This window comes from Manis pentadactyla, chromosome 1 (genome assembly GCF_030020395.1).
Source record: "Manis pentadactyla isolate mManPen7 chromosome 1, mManPen7.hap1, whole genome shotgun sequence".
Taxonomy (NCBI): Eukaryota; Metazoa; Chordata; class Mammalia; order Pholidota; family Manidae; genus Manis; species Manis pentadactyla.
This window is the reverse complement of record NC_080019.1, coordinates 119,177,498-119,198,057: the sequence shown is the minus strand read 5'-3', so window position 1 is coordinate 119,198,057 and position 20,560 is coordinate 119,177,498. Positions and strand designations below refer to the sequence as shown.

At 38.6% G+C, this 20,560-nt stretch overlaps 1 protein-coding gene and 1 long non-coding RNA gene across 7 annotated transcripts in view; one reads left to right on the top strand and one right to left on the bottom strand.

Moving 5' to 3' along the window:
* The window catches only part of TP63 (tumor protein p63), a 206,628-nt gene that overhangs the window by 48,362 nt on the left and 137,706 nt on the right, over positions 1–20,560 (bottom strand). The gene's annotated exons all lie outside the window — the stretch shown is intronic.
* Positions 2,590–13,526, top strand: LOC130683473 (uncharacterized). Its single transcript, XR_008997231.1, has 3 exons — positions 2,590–5,958; positions 6,218–6,295; positions 7,959–13,526. It is a non-coding gene; the product is annotated as an uncharacterized LOC130683473 (long non-coding RNA).

Below are 20,560 nucleotides of genomic sequence, written 5' to 3'. Positions count from 1 at the left end.
GAAAATGAATGCAGAAAGGAAGGGAGGGAGAAAGAAGAGATGGATGGAGAGAGAGAAAGGGGAGGAAAAGAGAGAGAAAGGAGGGAAGAAAGCAAGCCCAAAGGCTGTGAAAGGTCAGTGTGAGAGCTCAGCTTGTATTTAAACTCAGACACAAATCTTTTGTCACCTCACTAATGCTGAACTCAGTATGGTGAGAGGGATGAAAAATTCACCTGTACTTAAAGGGTTGTTGTTTGAGCTGAGAATATGGTTGCACACCCAGATAAAATTCAATTACAAAAACAAAGAATCATTTTCTAGCATAAGTACATCCCCAATACTGGGATGTACTTATGCTGAATTCTTTTGTTGTTTATCTGAAATTCATATTTAACTGGGTATCTTGCATTGTGTCTGTGTGTGCATACGTATACAACCCTCATTGAGAAGGCTGTAGATAAATTTTCTGAAATTGTATTACTGAAATTTTCAAATGTGTTCTACTTCACATACCCATCACCTGTCTTCAACAGTTATTAACATGTTGTCAACCTTACTTCAGGATGGGGTGGAGAGTTGGACAGGTAGGAATAAGGGTGGACAGAAAGGAATATTTGGACAGAAGGAAGAGCAGGAGACCAGGCATGGGGGTGGGTAAACAAACACAACCCACCTGATGACTGTGAAATATCACCCGTGGCTGTGGGGCAGAGTGTCTGTCTGGAATCAGCATGTTGTGAGGCACACAATGCTCACGGGCAGAGGCCGGCTCCTCTCTGCACCAAACTGGTGTGTAATCTCGAGAAAAGTTACATAACTCTTCATTTGAGAAGTGAAGGAAATACCTGCCAACTTGACAGGTTTGTTATAAGGATTAAATATGATAATATACACATGTGTGTGTTTTGAAAAATATAAAGCATTTTACAAACAGAAAGGGATTACTGTTATTAGTGGGAGATTGGGCCAAAAAGGAACACTTGGAGCAGAGCATGACATGCATAGAGGTCACTGGGCAGTCACCAAGAATGGGCCAGCAGATCCTTGATCTGAACTGTGGGTGAGAAAGATCCCCCCAACTGAACACTGTGGAGGACGAGTTGAGAGGAGAAGGGATGGAGCAAATTGCAGGGCTGAACCACAGGTATATGAGCTTGCTGTGGAAGACGGACAGTGAGAATAGGTATAAGAGGTATTGCCAAAACTGAATCAGTGAGCTGCCATCAACTCTAAGTTTCTGCAGAAGTGAGATGAGAGATGGCATCATCTGGTGAACTGATAACACTTTCTGCAAGTCACCGGACAAAAACTGTTGGGTGTGTCCAACCCTAGAAGCAATATACTTTCCAGTTGCCTACTAGTCCCAGGGCTAAAAGGAATTTTCTAACCAATTCCATTTCTTTGCATGAACTCATAAATTAAACACTGATTCTTATAGACCTCCCAAAACTCTGGGCACATTCAGTTTCATGTCATATGCCAACTGAAATAAGAGTATCTACTCTTAGCTGAGAGATTCTTTGATATTGTAAGTTGATTTATCTCCTTAAAAGAACCAAGTAAAAATATCTCTTCTTCAAAACTGAAATTTCTCTGAATGTGGAATGTGGATAGAACCAAGTGAAATTACCGAAAAACAGCAAATACTCATTAAAAGATACCACTATCCATTCAACCATGGAATGTATATTCTGAGCACTTGCTTCAAAGACAGACCTGCTGAGAGAACACCTGTCTAGTAAGCCAACTCTTTCTTGATCCGCTTCTATGGAACATCTCATAAAGGTTTGAACCCACATTTGCTCTAGTTGAAGGCAAAAGCTGCCTACAGAAAGGGACTAAGCATGCAGTAAGAATGTACTGTGATGCTGTCATGCTCATTATATCTGAGATACCAGGAGACTGGTATATACACAGCACAGTCAGTATTTCCACTCATTTTATCTATGGGCACCTGATTTATTTCCAACTGGGATTTAGACAAAATAACACCACAAAACAATAACAAAAAATGCTCAGGGTGTTTCCAATCAGAGAACTAAGGTGAGAGAGCTGGCAGAGGTCTCTTGTTTTAAAGACTATCCTAAGCTACAATATATTCTTCCCCCTGGTAGTCTGTTAACATTAAGAGTTGAAGTTTATCAACTTTTGCCCTCCATCTGTATTGCTGCAGACTGTACAAGTCACCCTATATGCAGCTTAATAAACTGCACAGAATCTGAGAATATAAAGCACAAAGGGATTTAATTCTCAAATCCTATAACTTCATATGTGTGGGATCCCAATCTGGGCACCAGACTGGATTCCACTGCAGTCACAGTGAATCAGGGATGCATCAGTTTAGGAACTCAGGATTTCTGATTCATGGGACTCCTTTCATGGGGTGGCACCACATACTTATATTACCATCAAGATTAAATTATTTAGAAATGCATGATTCTATTTTCAGTTCTCAAAATTGAACAATGTGTATGCTTTAACAGCTTAGCAAAATTATAATAACAATAAGTAAAAGAAGAAATAGATCTATGAAATTGACATCTAATATTTTTTATTTGAATAAACTATCAAAATATACATGATTTTTTCTTTTTTTCAAAAGTGGAGATTTATGAATTGATTTCCTGATGAGAAAAAAAAGGGTGTGCTGGCTGTTTGGTGCAACAAACTCTCTCATCAAACCAGTTGGATTATGGTCTTAATCACCATCACGGATGAAAGCCACCCAGAAGTCCAGGAACTCACCGTGCAAGTGCGAGGGAGCATCCGCTCCATGGGAACACCAGGGGTGTAACTGGGGAGACGCATGTGCAAAAAGTATGCAGAATTATGGCCTTGTATGGTGGCTGCCCTTCAGTAGAAATCCCAAATGGTAAATTCCTGATTTAGACTTTACTAGGGGGAGGAGCAGTCCTATAAATTTGAATGGCATAAAGCCCACTTTTCCCTCCTTTCTCGCAAGTGAGTAAGCACAAAAATCTATGTCGTCCAAGTAGAATATTAACAAATTCCCCCGTCTCTCCTCTCTCTCCAAACTTAAGAATCTGTCAGACTATCAAAGCATTGTCAGTGCCAGTAAAACACATCATTAAGGTGAGTAATTTTCCTGTTTACTTCAAACACTTTTTTTCCCAAACTCAAACCTGGGCAGGTCTGATCAGGTAAGGCTTTGGAACGAGTAAAAGCGTCCCCAATTTCTACATAAACGCTGCAGGCCATGGGGCAAAGACAAGTCTCAACTGCACACTCCACAGTAGTCAAGCTTCCCGGCGCCTCTGGTCTTGCCTCCCTCATACCTTACAAGTATCGTCATGTCTCTTAACCTTCAAATCTGTCTTATCTGTAGCACACATACACACATGTACACACGCATCCTACCTGTCTTCTTCCTTTTACCTGTAATTAATACATATATACATTCGCAACAAACCTTTCTAACAATTCTTTCTTTCCTGTGCATCTTTCAAAATCAATCATTTTCCACTGTGAGCTCATGGGTTGTTCAGGCAGAGTGCAAAAGAAAAAGCTTTTCTAATTGTTAAAACTGCTCTAGCTCTTAAGTGAAGTGGAAAAGAGATCTGAATTCTCTATTGTTTTTTCAAAGGAAACAGGTATGGTCATCTTAAAAAAACCAATATTTTCAGGACCTGCCCTTTAGGCAAATAAATATATTTATTATATAATTTGCATTTTCCTTCCTACAAAAAAGGAAATTAGAGAGAATTGCTATCTTTGACACCAGGTTAATCCTTCATCATGGTTGGCTTCTAAGGAGACAGGAAGTTCAGTCTGAGATTTATCCTGTCTACATAGACAGTTCAGTAGAAATCCTTGAACTGACTTCCCAGTCTACAAAATGGAGCACTAAAAAAAAAGTGTCCTTAGATCACAGGGCTTTTGTGAATCCTACTATTTGCAAAGCACTTCACATTTTTGGGGTGAGAGGTATTGGTCTTGTTATTAAGATACTGCACTTACATAATCCTATACATGCTTACAAATTGGGAAGGCAGATTTCAAGACAAAGGTACAATGTGTTTTTTACCCTAGAGATAAACCTGTTACATACTGATCTAAAGCACGCACTTCTTCCTACTCATCTGCCCTGTTTTCTTCCTGATGCCATCACTATCATCCCTACTGCTGCCCCCCACCATACTTACTTTGATTTAGGTAGAACAGAGAAATGGAAAGAAAATAATGAGGGATACAGGGCTTAAATTGAGTGAAAGATCATATTATTTTCCTACCCCAGGGGCAGGAATGAAGAGGACAGAGTAAAGGAACCAGGAATGGGGGCGGGCCTTAGCAAATCGGATCCAGTTTAATTTCTGCCAATGGCAAATACAGGAAGACCCAGCCCACCTTTGCCCTAGCTCCCTTGATCTCATTTGAAGCAATTAAATTTGGGCAGGGAAAAATGACAGCTATAAAACACAGATACAAAACAGTGAAAGTCAAGATACTCGTAGGAAGGCCTCTTCATTCAAGGGTCATTCATTCCTGAGTTTATATCACAGCTTGGCTATTTATTTGTTAGATGACTTTAGGCCTAGAGTGGTAAGTAACTGCATCTATAAAATATAAATATGAATCACTTACTTTGCAGAACTGTGGTATGAATCAGTTACCATAATGTTAAGTATCCTGTGGGTTCTTGGTCTGATGCTCAATAAATGGTAACTACCAATTTTATCTCCATCATCTAAATTTTAGAGTTGGTCAGCATTTGCCAAATCCTGACACCATAATGCCATACACAGGAGAATAAGCATAATTGGCTATACTGCCACAGGTAAAAAAATTAAGTCAAACATTATGTTTTATTAGAAAATGAAGGAAGGAACAAACAACTTTTTAAATTTTACCTGTCTTTGCTAGATCATTACTGCAATCTCTGGTTTTCACTGGTAAACTGTGTCCAGCTCCTATTGTACCTGAGCCTTACATTGAGGGAAGTTGGCCCTGCACAGCCTCCTTGGATTCAGGTCTCAGGCTCTAACAGCTGTCCGTCTGCCAGTCCCTGGGGCCGACTATAAGAAGAGAGCCCATCAAGCCCTATGCCCAGAAGTCAAAGCTAACTTTCCTGTTTGCATTCGCCAGTCACTTAGTAAAGAGAAGGAAAAACCTGAGTGTTTGCAATGCCTGAGGATCCATCTCCCCTAAGGAGAGCATGGTGACTTTCACAGCAAACCAAGTTCCCGGCCAAAACCCAAAATGTCAGCCCGGTATATGTCATAAATTAAAATCTACCATTTATTGGCCCAATGCTTGCTTCTCTAATTACAGTGCTTCTGTAATAGTGAAATATGATTAGGAAAGGGGAGGGGGTCAAACAGTGAAGATTAGGAACAGACTCACGCTGCTATTATAAAATGAGTACATGATCAGAAAACGGTCCAAACTCCACCATCTAGCAGCCTGGAGGCACAGGCTCCCCACTTTACCGGTGACCTTTTGTGCCCTCACGCTCACCAGAAAGATAAGAATAACTACACTGCACTTGGAATGGTGTCGTGAAGCTCAAATGGTATCACGAAAGTGAAAGCTCTTCTTGTATTATCAATGTATAAATAAAACTATTACTTCAAAAATAAGAAATAGCTTCAAAGAGAACTGTGGAACTTTCTACTTACATTATCCTCTGTAATAGATTCATATTTTTTAGTCAATTGATTGGATGGAAAATTAATAATGATGACTAATCCATGCAAGAGGTAATATTTAATAGGCACAGAAAAAACTCAGAAGCCACGGAACCTCAAGCAGCAAATTTTAATGACAATCTTCCACTTCAAAATTCTAGGATTTTTGTTGTTGTCACAGAGGACAAGCCTATTCTCACCTAACTAGACTGTGAAGCCGCTGTCAGGGGACGCTGGCAGCGCTGGAGCTGGGAAGGCAAAGCACACGGACAGCAGGAAGACAAGCTGCTCCTCTGAGTCAGCACTTCCAGCGCATCCCATCCAGAAAAAGCTGGTGTAGGAACTTTGGGGTTTTTTTCCTGTTTTCCCAGTAGTGCAGTAGGACAACTTTATGCAACATTTTAAACCTTACAGAGTTCTATGTGATCGTTTTATGTTTCTGTTGCTCCAAACACTATATATGATGTTCATTCCACCTTCACACATCTATTCCTTTATTCCAACAGTATTTACTGACTGTCCACATACTCTCAAAGCCCAGAGAAAATGTTTTCCTGTAATACGCATTAATTTGCCTTTTATTATAATTATAGCTCTTCATTTGTCTTCCCTGCCAAAAGACTCTGAACTTCTAGATGGAGACCTTGCCTTACCCATCTTTCACTGCAGTGGTAAGCATAATAAAACAAAAACAAAATCTCATGCTATGTAAAGGGAAATGACACATATAAAAAAAGTAAAAGAAAAAATATATTTGAGATTAATAAATACATCACTGAGGTCTGTTATATTTCTTTTTCATTATTATGAAAAGGAAAGGAGCTAATGATTTCCAACTCTTGTTACTTAAATGGAAGTTTTTCACTCCAGTAAAATTAATGTTGATATCCAATTTTCAGATTGTTTCAGAATGTTTTTCTTTTAATTTGATAAAATGAACTTTGTCCCTAACCCTTGCCATGAAAATGGGCGTTACAGTAAATAAAATTGAAAAGTAGATTTTGTTTTATTTTTCAAACCCACAAGTTATCAATCCTTAGTATCAGGAACTGAGACAGACTACCAGAAAAGTAGCTCTTAACTACAGTTTGTAAAGGTCTAGCTTTATTTGCCATCCGGATTCTCTTTATCAGATCTAAAATCTGAGATCCAGCTATTTTGAACTGTCTTTGTGTCAACAATAGTTTAATACTCTCTCACCAAATCTCCCTCCCCCTCCTATTTTAATCCCAGTAAATGGCCACTTGCTTTTCTTTCCCGAGTCCAGAAAAATGAAGGTTGACAGTGTAATTAATATTTAATTGGAATAATAACTCCCAAATTAGAGAAGAAATTATTGTATAACAGATGATATGCCTATGAAATGAATACAAATTTACCCCAGAAAAATAGATGATCTTGGCTGGAAAAATGTTAAGGTTACATTTTGGGTTGCTAATTAAAAGATTAAAAGGACAAGTATTTGAAGAAAACTGTGAGAGAAGTGAAGGAATCATTGACACTGATTCTATTTATAAAGTGAAATGAACTAATTTTCAGTGAAGTCATTGCAAACACTGTCTAGTTATAAGTTTAAAATAATGCATGGACTCTTCTCTAGCTCTTCCATCCCCTCCCTTAATATCTGGGTTAATAATTAGGCAGAGGAAAAGGGCAAACAGATTCTCTAAAAATTGACAGTTGGATTCCAACTTGTTTGCACGGATCTTTTTTTCAGAATAAGTGCTTAAAGCTCGTAATCATATTATATTTAGTGTCAATTAGAGCAATCTCTGTAGCAGACTTCTCAGAAATGGCATGTTCCAGACACTAAAGCAGGAAAGAACATTTAATCGATCTCCTGATTCCTCTTTTCAGATGCTTGGGTCTCTAGGCAGGTGATTTGCAAAGTCTCTCTTGATTCAGTTCTTACAGTGAGATTTAGAAATATGGTATCTGTCAAGAATTTTGAATCCTTCTTTGGTACTTGTAAAAACAAAGGTAGTTTGCTAACAGTAACTTCTCTTTCATAATAAATTCAGATCTCTCAGCAAAAAGGAATGAGATTTTATAACTGAATTCACTGAACATTCACTGAGGGCCAACCCTGGGTCAAAGCACAAATATATTTTTCTTGTTACTGATTTTGTAAAATAGCACTGCTGGTTTTTTTAATAGCAAGCTTTTCTTTTTCACTATGCCAAAAACTGAAATGAAAGACATTTGCAGTTTCTGTAAGCTACTATTAGACATATTATTTTTACTCATTAAAAGTCCAAAAGTATGAATTCTTCCATTTAGGATAATGAACAGGAAGAAGGCTTAAAGATTTAGTCCAATCTGTTTCACTGATAGGAAAACTGAAGCCCAAAGGAACAGAATGGCCTGGCCAAAACCATCAAGCCAGTCTCTGGTTCCCTGGGCCGAGCTTTTCCTTCTTTGGTCAATAAACGTCCTCCCAGATATTGCCAATGCAAGGCAGACCAGAGAAGAGGAGTGTTTCTTGCATCTGGTCAGCTACAGACATGTGGGTTGTCTCCAGGAGGATAAATAGCCAAGAACAATCCTAAGGGAAGACAGCAAAGCACAGCACCCCGTACCCCCCAGGTGCGTAAGGAGTGTTGTCATTTGACGTGTTTGGCACTGCAGTCCTGATGAGAGGCGGTTCTAAAACAACGGCGTAGGAAATGAAACATTAGGAGCCAACACATCACCTACGGCGAGTGGGTTTCCATCTCTGAAATGGACACTGCCAATCCACTCCCAACCTCACACTCTTCTCCATTTCCCCTTGCCCTTATCTCTTATCTGGTGATTACGACAGCCTCCCCACAGCTCTCGGTCTTTAGACTTCTCACATCGACACTGCTACCAGTTATCTTCCTCCACCAGAGTAAGATGTCACCCTTCTGCGCCCCCTGCACCTGCCCATGCTCAAAGCTCTTCCGTAGCTCCTCAGTGCCTGCAAGACTGGAGCCAAACTCCCTAGGGTGATTCAGAGCTCCTCGTTTTCTGGCCTTGGGGACTTCTTTCCAGCCTCATTTCCTGCTCTTCCCACATTCCTGCAAACATGTGTGATCCGGATCTACCAGGCTGTTTCCTCCTGCTAGACATCCACATGCTCATGGCTCCATGCCTTTATTCACCAGGATCCTCTACTTGGAATGTCTTTTCTCTTTTCCCCATTGCAAGCCCCTGCTCATCTACAGAGAGACAAATTTAAATGTTAAGTCCTCTGCAAAGCTGGGACTTATTCTGTTTTCTGTGTCGCATCACACTTTGTACAGACGAGATATTATCTGACAAATATTTGTGTACCCATTATATGTGCCAGCACTAAGAAACAGAGATGAAAAGAAAAGGCTAGTCCCTCTGAGTTCATACGGTAAGTGTGGGGCAGACATGATGTACGCTGTGATTCCGAATATATGTACAAAGGGTAATGAATGGAAGAGCGGGAACTCCTGAGTGTGTGTGTGTGTGTGGTGGCGGAGGGTGGGGGGGTGTTGGCAGGGAATATGGCAAGGAAAGGCTTCCTTTTCAATTAAGGCTCTTAAAGGATGAGTGGGAGTCTGCCTTGGCAGACTAGGAGGGTGGTGGGTCGGGGAACATTCCAGACAGATTATGGCACCTGTCACACTGAATTACAGCTACTTTCATCAGTTTTCCCTGATACATTGTGAGCTCTTTGAAGAAGGGCTAATGTACCTATCTCTAATATGATTACCCTACAGCTTCTAGCTCTAATGATAACTAGCATGAATTATCAAGGGCCCGCTCGGTGGTACCACTGGACAACGGGCTTCTCACATTGCACTCTCCACAACCTGCAAGTGGGATTATTTACACCTGAAAGAGGAGGAAATTCGGTCTCAGAAGAGTCTGCTCACTTCTTTAGTCAACCCTCCTAGCAAACTGTGTAGTTTTTCTTCAAAGTGCACCTTCTGGTGCTTAAGTAATATGCACATTGAAATTAAAAGTGTGGTTCAGTGAACTGCAGTAGACGAGGCCTAATAATATGGGGTCCTCAATTCAGCTTCAACAAAGGTACCAGGGGACATGTCATTTGATACAAAATATAGAGAGCAAGAGATGGAGAAATCCTATGAAAGCCATGATAAGCATACACTTGCTCATCCCTGTTTGGGTGGGTAGTAATTCTAGAACTTCAGAGAAGATAAAATTTAACATATTTCAAGAAAAATGTTTAATTCTGCCTTTTCCACCTAATAACTGAGCTCCCCACATAAGTGGTATTTCTTAAAACTTACTGATAAAGAATACTCTTTCTCTTTTAACTGTGGCATTTCGCACAGATCTGTATAGTGTATTCTGTTAATATTTCCCTCAAAAATTGTATGTGACTTGATGTGACAAGAAAAGCTATAAAGAAAAAAAAGAAAAATATGCACAGTCTCCTTTCTTAGAGAGATCCACTGTTACCATTTTGGTGTCCCTAAAACCATTTTTAAAGTAGGTATGAACAAAAGGGAAATTCAGTTCCTGGATGTGAACTAATAATGCCTTTTCCAAGAAACTGATCAAATATAATCAACCCAGATTCATGTAAGTGACAAAATGTTTCTGAATTATCCAAGATAGAAGACAGTGTCTGTCTTTGATGCATGCAATATTTACAGATGCCTCAGAAAGCACGAAAAGATTAGGTTTTATGGGCAAGAAACTTCATTGTACTAATTTCCCTTTTAGAAGCTCAGGAGATTCATTTGACTGCAAAGAAACTACGTTTTCCTCTTTGGAAGTTTCCTTACTTTTTTTATTATCATGCCCTATCCTTTCTGTGCTTTCTTTGCCCTTTTCTCATGTAGCTCATGCCTTTGGCAGAATGAAAAAGAAAGAAGGGAGAAAGTGAGGGAAAGCAGGAGTCACCCAGGAGCGGTGGGGAAGAACAGTGGGTCTCGGGAACTCTGCACACTTGTCATAAATTCCAGCACATACCCTCAAGCTTCTCCCCAAAAGACCTGCCAAGAAGTAGATTCTTGCCACAACATTTTGCTACTTTTTAAAGCACATAGATTTAAGAAGGGATAAAAGAAGCAGGCTTCTCACTATCTCTCCCACAGGGCATTTCCTATTTTATATATATGTATATATAAAAGACAAAGGACAGAGACGGGTAGAGACAATTAAAAATCCTCTCGGTTATTGATGTCAATAGTATTAAAGCTCCTTCTCTCTCACTGACTTCTGTCTCCCTTTCTGTTGTTTGTTTTTTGATCCAGTTTGGAGCAATACCTCCAAGTATTTGGGAACAAATATCTAGGTATTTCTCTTGTTGTTCTTTGCACGAAATCTCTATTGCAAACTCAGAAACTTTGGAAAGCGTAACTTATTTGTGCTTATCGCTTAATTGGTGGATTCATGGACTATTCCTGATATTCCAACTATTTTTATATCCACTTCATATTGACAACTGTTTTAATACCTCTTAGCTTAATGCTGTCACTACCTTCAGGGTATATACCTAACCAACAGGCTATTCATACTTCGATTGTTATATGAAGAGATAACATGTTTAGGGGAGCCCTCTAAAACTTTACAAATCTTTTTAAAATTAGACATGTTTGAACAGGCAAACAAGTCTTGGCCCCATCGCATGCAGAGTGGGTTCTTTGCAGATGTCTTCCTGCAAGCTACATCTTGCCTGTTACAAGCACATTCATCTCCCAAACTCATCATTTCACCTGCTTCGCCTAAAGCAAAGCAAAACACACAGACAAATCACAGGATTTAAAAAATATTATTATTAACCCTTAAAGAAACTCTTACACTCATTCACTATCCTTACAGAGGAGAAGAACCAAATATCATATTTCCAAAATGCCACTATCTGATGATTGCTCAGTTAGCTTTTTCGCTGTGTGAGGCAAGGACTGTGGGGGAGTCTGACCTGTGTCTTCATTCTCTTGCCTATGACAGGACGCCCAGGTTGGCACTGACTCACAAAGCTGGAGACATTAGCTCATGGCAATGATTCAGTGCTGAGAATTCTGATGAAGGCTTCTCCCCTCTGGTGCTTCAAGGGGGAAATCAGTCCCTGGAAGGTATGACTTATGACCCAGGCACAGATGTTAAGACATCTGTGATCGAGTACTCTGAGAAAGGGGGCCACCCTCTTGAGAAAATCCCTGTCTGCACGGGGACGTATCTGCAGCACACCTGTTAGCCCTTCTCTACAAAAGCCCTTATCACTTACAGCCAGCCATTTCAGCAGTCCAGGAGAAGAGTGAATTCTATTCCACAGAAAGCTAGGGCTTCTCCTCAGGGGGAGAGGAAGGGCAGGAGGTCAAGTGTTAGTAGCTAGCAAGCTGGTGGCTTTTATTCCAGAGGTGAGAGAGCACAGTAGGAAGTTTTGAAAAAGGTTGGATAAGAATCATCTCATTCAACCGGCACCTTCAGCTTGGGCCTCAGGTAAAAGGATGTGAATGTTAATTTTGTATGACAGGAAGCTGCAAGCATTACCTATGCAGTGGCAGGTGCATGAGAGACTTCCTAGTTTAGAAAACATTAGTGCCTCATTATCTTATTTGATCCTCACAACAGCCCTGGAGAGTAGGCATCATTCTCCTTTTCCCTTTCAAGATGAGGAAAGTGAGGCACCAGGGAGGTTAAGGGATTTGCAAAGGCCCCAGCTAGAAAATGGCTGCCAACCCTTTATTAAAAGATCTCCTCTAGTAAGAGAATTAACCACTTCAGCTCCTTCCCTGGCTGTCCATCCCTCTTCCCTACCTCTCCTGGTAGCTCCTGGAAGCAGTGACTTCAGCAACCAGCTCTTCTCGCCCTCTCTCATGTCTGTCTGTGCCACATCACTGAGTAGCGTTCAGCCCCACCATCCTGATGTGTGCACTTTTCCAAACAGCTTCCCTTACTCCAGTCCCATGCCAACCAAACTCTTGTATGCTACTGAGTTGATGGGCTTAATATACAGATCTGGACATGATAATTCCTGTGCTCAAAAAATATCCAATATGAGCACACTGACTGTGGGGTGTAGTCCAAATGCATTAACCTACCCAGCCTGATTTGTCCTACCTTTTGAGCTTTCACGTCTGCAGTTCCCTAAGTATGAGCACAGCTTCTGGCAGAAGAGTCGAGTTTCTGTCTCAGAACTAGCATAGCATGCTTGCCTCCATGCTTTTACTCCACTGCCCTGTCTGGGAAGAATGCTCTCCTCCCCACTTTCCCCAGCTGCCTAGCACACAGTAGGTCAGCTGCCCTCTTCCTCTTCTGGTCCAGCCACAAAGACTTCTCTTCTGGATACACAGAATTTTTTATTCAAAGAGAACCTCAAAGGACACTTGATTCAATCTCTCATCTAAAACTTGAGTCAGAGTCTCACCTCTATTTCACACACTCCTGAGGCTGAGTTCTCACTAAAACTGGAGGCAGTGCATTCCATCCCTATAGAACACTACCATTCTTCACTTTCACGCTGGGATCTGTGGCCTTGTGATTTCCTCTCTTTGGTAGTAATTGTGCCCTCTGGGGCATCTAAACAAGTCCAGCATGTGGGCAGTTACAGGAAAGCAAGCAATAAAAGAGGAGCTTTGCACAAGCGATTAACAGCTTCACACACTCATAACATGATTTCTATTTCTTTTGGGGTTGAGGCTGGAAAAGTACTTCTTCCAATGTCCTCTCCTAGAGGATATCAATTTTTCTCAAAATTGTGCTCCTTAAAAAAGGTACTGTGTTTAAGGTACATGCACACCAGAAATATACAGAGCAGTGTACCTGGGTGCCACTCAAAGCCACAACATAAATATCCATCTATCTGGAATTTCATTCTTAAGACTAGTTTTCTTTTTTTTTTTGGTATCATTAATGTACAATTACATGAGGAATATTATGTTTACTAGACTCCCCCTATCACCAAGTTCCCCCCACATACACCATTGCAGTCACTGTCCATCAGCGTAATAAGATGCTGTAGAACCACTACTTTTCTTCTTTGTGTTGCACAGCCCTCCCCGTGTGCTTCCCCCGCACATGATACATGCTAATCATAATGCCCCCTTTCTTTTTCCTCTCCCCTTACTTCACCCTTCTCACCCATCCTCCCCAGTCCCTTTCCCTTTGGTAACTGTTAGTCCATTATTGGGTTCTGTGAGTCTGCTGCTGTTTTGCTCCTTCAGTTTTTCCTTTGTTCTTATACTCCACAGATGAGTGAAATCATTTGATACTTGTCTTTCTCTGCCTGGCTTACTTCACTGAGCATAATACCCTCTAGCTCCATCCATGTTGTTGCAAATGGTAGGATCTGTTTTCTTCTTATGGCTGAATAATATTCCATTGTGTATATGTACCACATGTTCTCTATCCATTCATCTACTGATGGACACTTAGGTTGCTTCCATTTCTTGGCTATTGTAAATAGTGCTGCAATAAACATAGGGGTGCATCTGTCTTTTTCAAACTGGGCTGCTGCATTCTTAGGGTAAATTCCTCCAAGTGGAATTCCTGGGTCAAATGGTATTTCTATTTTGAGTTTTTTGAGGAACTTCCATTCTGCTTTCCACAATGGCTGAACTAATTTACATTCCCACCAGCAGTGTAGGAGGGTTCCCCTTTCTCCACAACCTCGCCAACATTTGTTGTTGTTTGTCTTTTGGATGGTGGTGATCCTTACTGGTGTGAGGTGGTATCTCATTGTGGTTTTAATTTGCATTTCTCTCATGACTAGCGATGTGGAGCATCTTTTCATGTGTCTGTTGGCATCTGAATTTCTTCTTTGGAGAACTGTCTGCTCAGCTCCTCTGCCCATTTTTTAATTGGATTATTTGCTTTTTGTTTGTTGAGGTACATGAGCTCTTTATATGTTTTGGATGTCAACCCGTTATCGGATCTGTCATTTATGAGTATATTCTCCCATACTGTAGGATGCCTTATTGTTCTATTGATGATGTCCTTTGCTGTACAGAAGCTTTTCAGCTTGATATAGTCCCACTTGTTCATTTTTGCTTTTGTTGCCCTTGCCCGGCGAGGTATGTTCATGAAGAAGTTGCTCATGTTTATGCCCAAGAGATTTTTGCCTATGTTTTTTTCTAAGAGTTCTATGGTTTCATGGCTTACATTCAGGTCTTTGATCCATTTTGAATTTACTTTTGTGTTTGGAGTTAGACAATGGTCCAGTTTCATTTTCTTTTGTGTAGCTGTTCAGTTTTGCCAACACCAGCTGTTGAAGAGGCTGTCATTTCCCCATTATATGTCCATGGCTCCTTTATCATATATTAATTGACCACATATGTTTGGGTTAATATCTGGACTCTCTATTCTGTTCCACTGGTCTGTGGGTCTGTTCTTGTGCCAGTACCAAATTGTCTTCATTACTGTAGCTTTGTAGTAGAGCTTGAAGTGGGGAAGCAAGATCCCCTCTGCTTTCTTCTTTCTTCTCAGGATTGCTTTGGCTATTTGGGGTCTTTTGTGGTTCCATATGAATTTTAACACTATTTGTTCCAGTTTGTTGAAGAATGCTGTTGGTGTTTTGATAGGGATTGCATTAAATCTGTAGATTGCTTTAGGCAGGATGGCTATTTTGACCATATTAATTCTCCTAGCCAAGAGCATGGGATGAATTTCCATTTATTAGTGTCCTCTTTAATTTCTCTTAAGAGTGTCTTGTCGTTTTCAGGGTATAGGTCTTTCACTTCCTTGGTTAGGTTTATTCCTAAGTATTTTATTCTTTTTGATGCAATTGGAATGGAATTGTTTTCCTAATTTTTTTTTCTGCTAGTTCATTGTTAGTGTAAAGGAGTGCAACAGATTTCTGTGTATTCATTTTGTACCCTGCAATTTTGCTGAATTCAGATATTAATTCTAGTAGTTTTGGAGTGGAGTCTTTAGGGATTTTTATGTACAATATCATGTCATCTGCAAATAGTGACAGTTTGACTTCTTCTTTACCAATCTGGATGCCTTGTATTTCTTTGTTTTGTCTGATATTGCCATGGCTAGGACCTCCAGTACTATGTTAAATAACAGTGGGGAGAGTGGGCATCCCTGTCTTGTTCCTGATCTTAGAGGAAAAGCTTTCATCTTCACGCTGTTAATAAAGACTAGTTTTTTAATGAGGTGAAAAAATACATACATTTAAACACACTTTTATATTAAAATGAAAAATTAAAACAAGTTTTATAAGAAAAATAAGACAAAATAGGACTTACATGTCTTCTGTGGACTAGTTCACATTATTCCCTCAGGATGCCCAAGGAGGAGATTCATTTTACTCTTCTAATTGGGGTAAGTTTAAAAGTACTGTTCTAATACCATACCCACCACATAGTAGAAAGCTAGGCACCAGCAGCTAGAATTACTCCATGGAGAGGACTCCTATTTCATTTCCCATGAATCTGTTGGGGCAGGGTTAGTCTAAATTACAATCCTAAATTTATGAACCATTCAAAAAAACAATCACCATTTACTAGGCACACTTTACAATCATTACATTTAATCCTATCGGTAACAGTGCTACTTAAAGATTCATTAGCCCCATTTTAGGGATAAAGAAGCTGCCCTGGAGACAGTGTCTTCTTCACCAAGTCCACATAGATGGAGAGAGATGGAATTCAACCCCTGGTCTATCTTACCACAAAGACTGAATTCTTTCCACTTGTCACCCTGCCTCCTTAGGCACTTTTATTCATCCCTGCTTTAGTAAAACAGCCACAGACTGCTTGCAGCAAGAGGCAAGGATGTGCTGGATATCCAACACTAAGGTAGGTCACAGTATTTTTAACCTTCAGCCGTACAAGATAACTAAAAAAGAGACACTGTATGTATCTCCCATATTTTACAGGATTATGCTTTATATCACACCTTATTGCAACTTAGTGGTTGAGAGAACATTTTCATTTTTAAATCAGGACTTTCTGGGAAAAAAAAGATCATTCTCTATTCTGCTTAAATGTTTCAAAGTATTTAATTTGCTGTTTCTGAAGTCTAAATTCCTATGTCAAACACTTAAGAAAGCAATAAATTAGGAGCTAATCTATGCCCCACAACCATATGTCCAAGTGACAACTTCAAAACAAATTTCTAAACCATTTATAAAAAGAAAATCTGTTAGTTTGGGAATGCTTGTAAGAAAGATTTAAAAGGATATAATCTCTCACTGTTCATATAACAGCATGAGCAATACCCAGGCAAAATGTATCTATTCTAATTCTCCATGTAGTGAGCACTGCTGGCCCTCTATTGAGACCAATGACAAAAGACATCCAAGTAGCTCTGGTCATTTCTTTGTATATGTGGATACTCGCAAAAACTCCAAGGCAAACAGTAGGAATGTCAGAAACAATTCTAAACTCTGTGAAGTTAGGTTGTGTTCTGAGATAATGAAGGAAAGCTTAGATTCAAAAGTAATTCAAGTAAAAGATACTTCTAAACAGAAAGAATGTAATATAATCCATTACCAGGGAACATTATGAAAGAACAGTATAAATTTAAAGATTATCCATGGTTGACGGTTTATTTTTAACTGATTAAAATAGTTCCTTGTCAAGTATCCAAACGCAAAGGGAATAAAGTCAGATGAAAGCATTTTAAGAGAGTGTGTATTTATTTATACTTGTATAACTTCAACACATTTTAGGCATAAGAATAAGGAAAGGAGAAAGAGTTTACTTATCTATATGGGTCACTTGAAGAGGAAATTACTAATTAGCCCAGCAGGATACAATTTGTACACATCCATTCTAACTGTGGAAGTAAAGAAAAAATTATTCCGAATTTCTATTATCAAAATACTTTCTATTTTACCTGTTGGCCAATCTACTTTATCTAATCAACTAACCATTTCCCAAAAGCCTTTCCAATTAATTCTATGGTTTTGTAACGGAAAGGTTGGGAGGGAGAGTGTAGGTGATAAAACTGAATAGACAGTGTCTAAAGGCAAGCACCAAATCCAAGGTCTAATATACAGCTCGTGTTCTTAAAGGCCTATCAATCACCAGGGCAAAGACACAGAATTCTCTCCCTTAACCCTGCTTGCCATTCTCATAACCAGCTGTTCTAGGGGATGTTTTATCCCCTCAGGACCATTGTGCTTTTGAGAGTGTGACGGTAGGCAGGGATAGTGCACACATACAAAAACTGTAATTTCAAATTCGATAGGACCTGGTTTTTTCTTTCTCTTTTTCTTCCTCAAAATCTTAATCACATCTTTAATAATTGATTGTGTTTTTTTTAAAACAAAGGATGGTTTACACTATAGAAATTTTTTAAATGTAATTCTTAGCAAAAGAAATACATTTGGTAAGTATCCATTCTAATTTGACTAGAGAAACATAGGTTTCTCAAATGATTACACATCAAATGTGGCAAAATTCTGGCATGCCAAAATGTTAATTAAATTGTTTATTATAATTGAATATCACCTTTAGATAAGTTTATAAAAATAACTTAAAATTTTATGTTGTAAGTAAACTTAATACACCTATGTCAAGGCATACAAGATATTTAAGCACATTTTATAAGACTATGATTCTCATTTTCTTTTAAATGATTACAGTGGATTACAGTAGTCAGACTTTGCTTTTATTACACACAGTTAATCATACCTATGACTACCTGATGACAATTCGTTGGTCAGAAATATAATCCATAATTATCATGTTGTTCTTATGGGAAAATGAGATTTGCTTTTCCAAGAATATAAAGTAGTAAAAAAAAATGTAGAGACAGTTTATGTTGTTTAACATCAGGGTTCTGTATTCTTAAATATGAAAATTTCAAATTAACACAGGGTAGAAGGAATTAGTAGGGAGAGAAAAGGAATACCTTTTAAGTCCAAATTATGATTCGTATAAATTAATTTAGTTGTTACTAACTACAGCAGCATATTTGTATTTGTAAAAAATACACGTATATTATATTTTTGTATTTTTATGAAAAGGAAAGTAAATTTCTCTCTTAAAGACCTTGTAAAAATGATCATAATATACAACTTTTTTACTTGTTCTGCTGAAGTGGTACCAGTAAAACACTGAGACTGTAAGAAAGTAATTGATTAATGGTTACAGCATCTAATTAAACATGTTTTAAGGGGAAACTATTTTACATTAGAAAAAATACATATATACATATGTGATTATGTGAATGGGTATTTTTATAAAAACATAAAATATACATATAAATCATGTATAACACAGTTTAATCCCATATTTATTTCTAGGGATTGATATATTGACATCATTTCAAATGATAGATTGATATCATTTCATGTCTGCATTTAAATGGAAAACCTCAGAAAACTGCCTGAATTATAAGTATGGATACAATGCTGTATTCAACCAGTAAATTTAGAAACAGAAACCTAAGATAATATAATAACATATGATGTTTTTAGAGGTTCATCTCTCAGACTCCCAAACTACTTCATAAACTTTAATTAAACCTCACAGCAGTCCTGCCAAGTAAATATTATAATACCCATTTAACAGTTGGTCAGAGACAGAGCAACTTGCCCCAGATCACACAGCTTGTTAGTATCCAAAAGTTGTCCTTCTGAGCCTTGTGTTCTGTTTAATGATCTGTGCTCTTTACAAGTCTGTCAGATGACATCTCAGATTCAAATGAGGACCCTTAAGCTAAGCAATCATTATTTTTCCCATTTAATACAACCTGGCGACTATTCAAAGAAAAAGTCTTTTGAAATGGTCTCCCATCTTTGTTATGTTTTTGACAAGATTTAGTGCAGATGATCCTCGTTAAACAGCATAAAAACTAAAGCAGAAATAAAAATGAAATGAGTAACCCATGAAGGAACACCTGTTTGATTAATGAACTTGAAAAGTCAGTATTAACTCTGCATAAAACAATTAGAAATTACACTCCAATTCTTCAGGCCTTACTAATACAATGACAAGGTGACAAGTTATACTGTTTTCTTTTTTTACTAAGAAGTCATGGGTCTTCATCAGATTCAAACTAAAATGAGAAGACTCATTCTGTTGTAAAGTGAAAATCCCTCCCTAATTTACCTCATAATAAATTAAATTGTGGGTCTCTGGCCAAATCAAATTTACTTTTAAATTCTACAATGATGGGGTCATAATCATTATTAAAAGCCATGTGAGAGATGGTTGCTAAGATCATTACCATAGGCCTCTGTGTGCCTAATTATAGGAGCCCTTGTACTAAAAACCATTCCATGACTACAAAACATCTGCAAGGCTTCAAAGAGTCTAACATTTTCCTTTACAACAAACTCTTCTTTAATCTCAAAGAATTGGAAGTTGTTGAGCAGGAAGCTATGCTTTCTCAACCCTCCTTCCAGTCACAGTGATCTGAGTAGATAGACTAATTATTGCTGATATAAAATATGAGGATTCATTTCATATGCAATTGCTTTCACTTATGATATGACAACTGATTGCTAAACACCTTTCTTGAGAAAAATAAATATATCTGCCTTTTTCCACCAGAGTGGGTAACAACTATTGCAAGACTTGACTGGTACACAGTATGGAAATGGCTAATAGTGGGGGATGCAAACAGGAGAAAGCACAAAGCTCATACATGGGAATGCACCCAGAGAACAATCCCACAGTAAATGGCACACATCACCAGGGGCTGATTTTAAGGAATATTTGTCAAGCTTAATGATATACTGCATTTCTTCTGAGTCAAAAAAATCTTAAGATATTATTCCCTGTTTATACCTCAATTTTCAGATGAGTTTTGTTCCTCCACACTGTGTGCCAATTAAAAATAAGTCATTAGTTAGTGAGCTGAGAAAATTGATTTGAAACTCTGTAAATCTACCTGCCCTTTTCTGATTGCAGCTTTAGCCAATTTTAGAGAGGTAAGTTACAGAGTTCCATACATTCTCCAATGATAAAAACAAAAATCAGTTCCTTTCTTTATACAAAGGATACAACACTGCATTCCACTATATTTTTTATAAAATAAAAATTATGAATAAGAATGAGAATGTA